The following is a 6,778-nucleotide window of genomic DNA, read 5'->3' as shown; positions in this document are numbered from 1 at the left end:
TAACAAAAAATTAAAATTTTAAAAAATTAAAAAACAGCCAAAAACTATTCCCAAGTCAGACGGTTTGATAATTTCACCGCCTGAATCAGCGATTTACTGACCAAATCAACGAGTTTTGGCCAAATAGCGAATTTGGGGGAAAATGGGTGTTTTCCAGTCCGGTCCTTTGAAAACATTGAAAAGCACAAAAAAAAAAAAAAAAAAAAAACCCATTAATGAACACTCCCAATCGCGGAATATATCCTCAATTTAACGGGCACGTGCTCATTGTCTGCCCAGCACCAAAAAGTTACAGAAAAAATAGAGAAAACAAAGAGACGATAAAGATCCATGGATTCTAATTTCTAAATCTTCCCTCTAAAAAGAATTAAATGCAACGTATGAAATTTAACAATTAAGAACCATAAGCAGATGCCGTATGGCTATATGTTCATCCCATTATTATATTTCTATTGTGGGGAGAGAGGAATACTCAGAATCAGAATTAATGTAAGATGTTTGATCTCCACAATTTCAGGTTTCGACCATCACAAAAGGCTGCAATTAGTAGACATGAATGGACCCTGTTCACCACTAGGGAAGACAGCTCTTAGCCCGGAGGAAATCCTCCACAAAGACCAACTCCGAGTTCGTTCTATTCATTCAATGATTAACAAACAAGTCCGAGATTCCAAGGCAAAAATTCCAACCAGTTCCGGTCGCCCTTTTGATAGTAGAAACTACGTTGTCAATATCGGAATTGGCACACCTCAGAAAAATTTTTGGGTGACGATGGACACTGGAAGTAACTTGACTTGGATCCTATGCCAACCATGTCCTAACTGCAGAGGACCCATCTTCTTCCCTTCCCAATCATCCTCTTATTCCAACGTTGCCTGTGGGTCAACAGAGTGTTCTCAAGTCTACAGCGCCACACGCTACTCTCCAAGATGCAGCGTCGCCTGTGTTTATGAAACTCAGTATACTGATCGAGACTTCTCCATCGGCCTCTTCGTACATGAAACACTCAGACTAACACCCTCAGATGTCTTCCCTGGTTTTAAGTTTGGGTGTGGCCACAATGTCAGTTTACAAGATTCCACATCTGGGCTTCTTGGTTTAGGGCCTCAACCAATCTCTCTGGTGTCTCAGACGGCAACTAAATTTGGAAAAGTTTTCTCTTATTGCCTGCCGCGCTCAGAAAACTCAAATGGGTTCTTGGCATTTGGCAACCAGACAGGCGCCACCTCCTCTGCCGTGAAGTACACACACAGTTGATAATAAACCCTAGGAATTTAGACTTCTATTTCGTCCCATTAATAGGAATAAGCGTCAATGGGCAGAGACTGGCCATTCCACCTTCAACGTTTTCGAATCCTGGAACTGTGATAGACTCAGGCACAGTCATCAGTCGTCTTCCGCCTTTAGCCTACCGAACCCTTCGGAATGCGTTTAATGCAGCAATGTCACACTACCCATCTGCACCAGGAATAGGACCTTTCGATGCATGCTATGACTTCAGCAGGAACGAGACAGTGATGGTTCCGTCCATCGTGTTGCATTTTGGAGGAGGTGCTGACATCCAGTTGGATTCACATTCCGGGATTCTTGTTAATGCACGGCTATCTCAGCCATCTCAGTTTTGTTTGGCTTTCTTTCCAAACGATAATGTGAGACAAAAAGGAATCCTTGGCAACATGCAACAGAGGGCATATGAGGTGATTTATGATCTGCCTCGAGGAAGGTTAGGGTTTCGCAGTGTTGGGACGACTTGCTAGTGAAATCCATCTTAGCAGAGAGAAAGAGAGATGAAAAAGAAAGTTAAAAATAAATCAATAATGGTGCATACAGCTTATATTTGAGTAGAGAAATGTATTTATATATTCCTGAAATTGGTGCATACAGCATATATTAATTTATTAAATCGAGTGCCAATGCAAGTGATTTGTAGAACCATGGTGTCCCAAGCTCCACAATTCTCATCTTGATGGTTTTCAATTTAGATATAAATAACTGATATATGCAAAACAAGTTTCCTTTGATGGGAAAAATATATATATTATAACAAAGATGAGTACATAATAACTGATTGATATATATATATATATATATCCTGTTTATTGTTTATTAATGTGCTTAAACACAATCCATCAAAATGAATATTGATGAAGGATGTCTTATATTACAATAAAAGACAAGAATACACCACCAATAGGAAGGAATTAATGGGTTAATTGTTCTGTACTCTGTAGACTTTACTTTAGCAGCAACAATCGTAAATTAGCTATTTCAATAGCTAGGATTTTAAAATTAAGTTACTTTTACAATTCAGAACCTATTTCATTTAAAAATGGAACCCACACTATTGAAAGTTTTTATATATTATAATATTGCCACATGTCTAAAATTAGCATTTTTTTTTTTTGAAAGTGGGATTTAAAAAGTATCAGAAAAGTACGGATAGGCTCAAAGGCAGAAAGTATCAGAAAAGTACTTTGGGCCTACAAATAAAGAAGTATTTTATTTGAGAGTGGCGCATCCACAAGTTTTTTATTTACGTTTTCTTTAAATAATAGATTGTCAAGTATTTGAAATAAAATATTTAACAAAAAAAAAATAAGGAAAAGTACCGAGACACACGTTGCAGAATTCTGAATTCCAGCCCCCTTACAAATTCCCCTATAAATCACATCCTGCCCGTGAATCCCCTATATTTTGGGCCTAGTAAATTCTGAACTGGGCTGATTTGAAGAAAAAGCTCTCTAGCCAAGTATTTCACGGGGATGGTTTTGATGGTTCAAAAGTTCTTTTAATATAGAGACTTTATTTTAACTTGTTTATAATAAAGAGGTAAAAAAAAGGCATTTTTTGACAAAAATAATAGAGTTTGTAGCGTATAAGAACTAAAAAGTAATACTTGTATATAATAATTAAAATGGGATAGTTGTTTTGAAAAATATCAAGAAAGGGCAATAGACATTGTTGCTCGGCTTCTCCTTTGCCTCTGTATTTTTCACGGCCACGTAATAACTGGCACGTCCCAAAAAGCAAACCGACGCAGGCGGAGAAAACAACAAAAATAAAATTTGTCACAAAATAAAAACTTCAATCGTCAGAAATTGCCATCACCTCCTCGCACGTTTCCTTGCTTGCCTGGAGCTCACAGCTTCCGTTTTCGTAGATTCCCTCACCCGCTTCGACGGCACAGGCACCCAACACTCCTTTTCGCTGGACTGCTCTGCTATGCAGTTTGTTTCCCGACGAAACCTTGTCGAAGAACCTAGTCGTTGCTCCCCTTTCCTATCTACGCTTGTCGTAATAGAAGTTTTGGCAGAGATTGAACTGCGCTTACGGCAGGCAATCAGGGGAGCAGCAAGCTTTGGTTTAAGAAGCATTGAATCCGGTAGTTTGATTTTGGATGGTACTGGATTCACCATCTCCTTTCTGACTACGTCTCGAAGTGTAGTTGCGGCAGAGGACTCGAACGAGTTCTTGGGGAAGAATACAATCACATTGCTAAAGAGGAGAAGAAGCCATGGAAGAACTTTCAGCTGCAACCAAGTATCGTCCTTCTTCCAACCTCGACCTCACTGTTTCAAGATCAAGATGTTGTCGGACCAGGCTTCTGTACCTGGTCATATCCTGCAAAGCGGAAAAAAAAAAAAAAAAATTCATCAGCTGCTGCAATGTGCTTTTCCGGCCAATTAAGCCGTTTCCCGGCACAATTTGTAAATTATTTGTCTTTTTTGCGTGAACCTCATGCAGAGGAGGAAGACGATCCACTGCCCTTTCTTGATGTTTTTCAAAATGGCTATCCTATTTTAGTTATTATATAAAAATATTATTTTTTTATTGATATCTGGGGTAAAAAGTTGTCTTTATCTCCAACAATCTCATTTATAATATTGCAAGCTTTGCAAAGAAAGAGGGCAAACAAGAATGCAAATGGATCATATTGGATTCAAATCAAGATATATTCAAATTTGATCCGACATTATTTATGTCAGATTCGATCTGACCCGAAGATACAATCAAATCTGATAGGCCTTAATTTGAATTCAAATCCTATTGGTAAATCAGATCTTCGAATCTGATCATATCCAACTTGTTTATTTTAAAATTAATAAATTATTAAAAAATAAAATATACCAATTTAAATAAAAAAAAAACAAAAAATATAAGTATTTTTTAATTAATTTCATATATATATATATATATATATATATATATATATATATATATATATATATATATATATATATATATATATATATATATATATATATATATATCAGATTGGATCTCATATCAGATTAGATGATGATCCAATCCATTTGCACGCCTAAGTGCAAAGTTAAGACTTTAAGAAGCTTTCATATAAATTGTATTTATAACATTTTCCTTTTACATCATTGTTTTTTCTTCATTAACCTTTTCGTTTCTACAAAATTAAACATGCCATTTTACTATACGTTTGGCACCAGTGTGTTTCATGATTGTTCCATTTCTGCTGATGTGTCATGCGTACCACATCAGCAAAAAAAAACGGAATCGGCAAAAAAAATCTTATTTGGCAAGGGTGTTTTCAAAAAAACACATTTCTGTAATAATTACTATTGGAATTCGGGAAAGGAGGGGTTTCTTGAAACATCAAATTGGCATTTTTTGAATCGTCTGGGTGATTCTGAATCACCCTGGTGGCATGGCATATTAAAATATGAAAAAAAAAACTAACTCTTTCTGAGATGTCACACAGTTGTCATTATAAATATATTATAATATTATGCCAAATTACTTTAAAATCTCAATCAGCCTGTATCCCTTTTTTTTATTTTTCAGAAAAAACAGGTAAAACTGTAAATCCAATTAAACGATTCACTGTGAAACGCTCTGGTGCCAAACAACCTCTTAGTGAACCTACTTCACTAAAATTAGCATCGTTTGCGGAATGAGAATGTAAAAAACAATCAATGTTATGAAACTGTGATATCGATCAATCATTTCCTCAATTGGCTATAACTTTGACTGTTGGGGACCACCAGCCTTTTCTATTTAGAGAATTTCTCGGTTGGGCACGTTTACAGCAGTTCACCAATTCACGGGCATACTTTTATTTTTACTCAAAATAAATCAATGGGCAACAATGGGTTTGACTATGATATAGAAAAGATATGATATCTAAAAACCAATTTACTAATAAAATGGAATCATAAACTTGATAGCAAATAAGATGTTATTTATCAAAATTCATAGGTGGATTTTGATTGGTCAAAATTCTTTCTATACCATATCTTTCCCGCATCATAGATTTTCACATTACTAATTTGCCCACTCTCATGATAATGTGCTCAACCAAAAACTCTCTCAACAAGAAAAACTGTTGGCCCCCAACAGCCAAAATTTTTCCATTATTTCCTGGTTTTTAGAAACTGATCAAACCGTCTGGTCAACTGTTACTGGTCAGATCGATTGGTCAGGTCTGATTCTCTAAATTAACGTTGTATACACCTTGGACCTTTCAATGGTATATGACAGATATGGCTGACAAAGTAAAACTGAACCAATTCACGCCCTCCTTTGGATTCATACGTTTGACCTCTGATTGCAGACTTTCCATTTCACCATCGTTTGTTCTTTATCGTTTGTAGGGAACAAACGATAATTATTTTTTAGGGTATAGATAGAGTAATAATATGGTGCTTTGGAGTACAATACTTATATCCTAGTAGAAAATTTAGTTTTCAAACTTAAATTTTTGGGAAAACATCACTGAAACCCACCTACAAATTTTAATTCCATCCTACACTTACAACATTTCTGAGCTTCCCACACCCCCACTCTGTATTGCCATCAATCACCCTTACCACTTTTTCCCAACCGTAGGATGTAATTAAAATTTATTAGGTGGGGGCAAGTGAAGTTTCCTATAATTTTTTATACATCTATACTACTATAAAAAGGGGGAATAGTTTTTCATGGCTTTTGGGCTTTTCTTGATGAAAATATTGAAATTGTGATTTAAATTTTATTAATTAATCTCTCATTAAACTCTATATTTAAGGTATTAATTCTTATTTTCTCTTGGTAATTTTTCTTATTAACACCCTAACTAATGGGTCTGAATTTACTCGTAAAAAAACAAAGCAAGGCAATCACAATTTTGTGTCACCTGTCCTCTACACGATAAAAATTTCAAAAAACAATGTATCATTTGTCCTCATCACAGTTTTGTGTCATGGACAGATTGCATAAACCCATGATGCGTAGAGCTCAGATCTCCTACCCACAATTTTCCCCCAACTCTATCCACAAGACACTATAGTTGTGCAATGGAGATATCTTACAAACGTGGTGGGTTTGTGAAACTCTACCCATGATGCATAGAGCTCAGATCTCCAACCCATCACAGGCGTGGTCAGTCTCAGCCTCACGGTGAGATGTGTGGACACAGGTCCTATTGATACCATGTTGGTACAATTTTGTTATGAGCAGATCCTACTTTCAGGCAGGAGAACCAGATGTTGATGGAGTTCACATCTCCTCCCCACAGAGATCCGCCCCACACCACACCGCCGTCGTATATTGAGAATATCTCCCAATAATGACATCATCGGTTCTAGTACTATCGTCGGAAGATGTTTTCAATACACGGCGAAAATATGGTGTGGGACGTTGTGGGGTGACTCTCCGTGGGGCAGAGATGTAAACTCTGTTGATAGAATTAACTTTGGCTGTTGGGGCCCAATAGGATAAACTGTTGAGACATTTTCTGGGCTGAGCACATTCTGGGCAATTCACC

The 6,778-nt window shown here is 36.6% G+C and overlaps 1 pseudogene; it reads left to right on the top strand.

Moving 5' to 3' along the window:
- Window positions 1-411: 411 nt before the first annotated feature.
- LOC148864567 (aspartyl protease family protein At5g10770 pseudogene) lies at window positions 412-1,757 on the top strand (annotated as a pseudogene).
- The last annotated feature ends 5,021 nt before the right edge of the window (window positions 1,758-6,778 follow it).

The sequence above is a fragment of the Nelumbo lutea genome, chromosome 3, assembly GCF_056320005.1.
Source record: "Nelumbo lutea isolate HS-2025 chromosome 3, American lotus-T2T, whole genome shotgun sequence".
Taxonomy (NCBI): Eukaryota; Viridiplantae; Streptophyta; class Magnoliopsida; order Proteales; family Nelumbonaceae; genus Nelumbo; species Nelumbo lutea.
The sequence above is the reverse complement of the archived record's forward strand: the minus strand, read 5'-3'. Positions and strand labels throughout refer to the sequence as shown.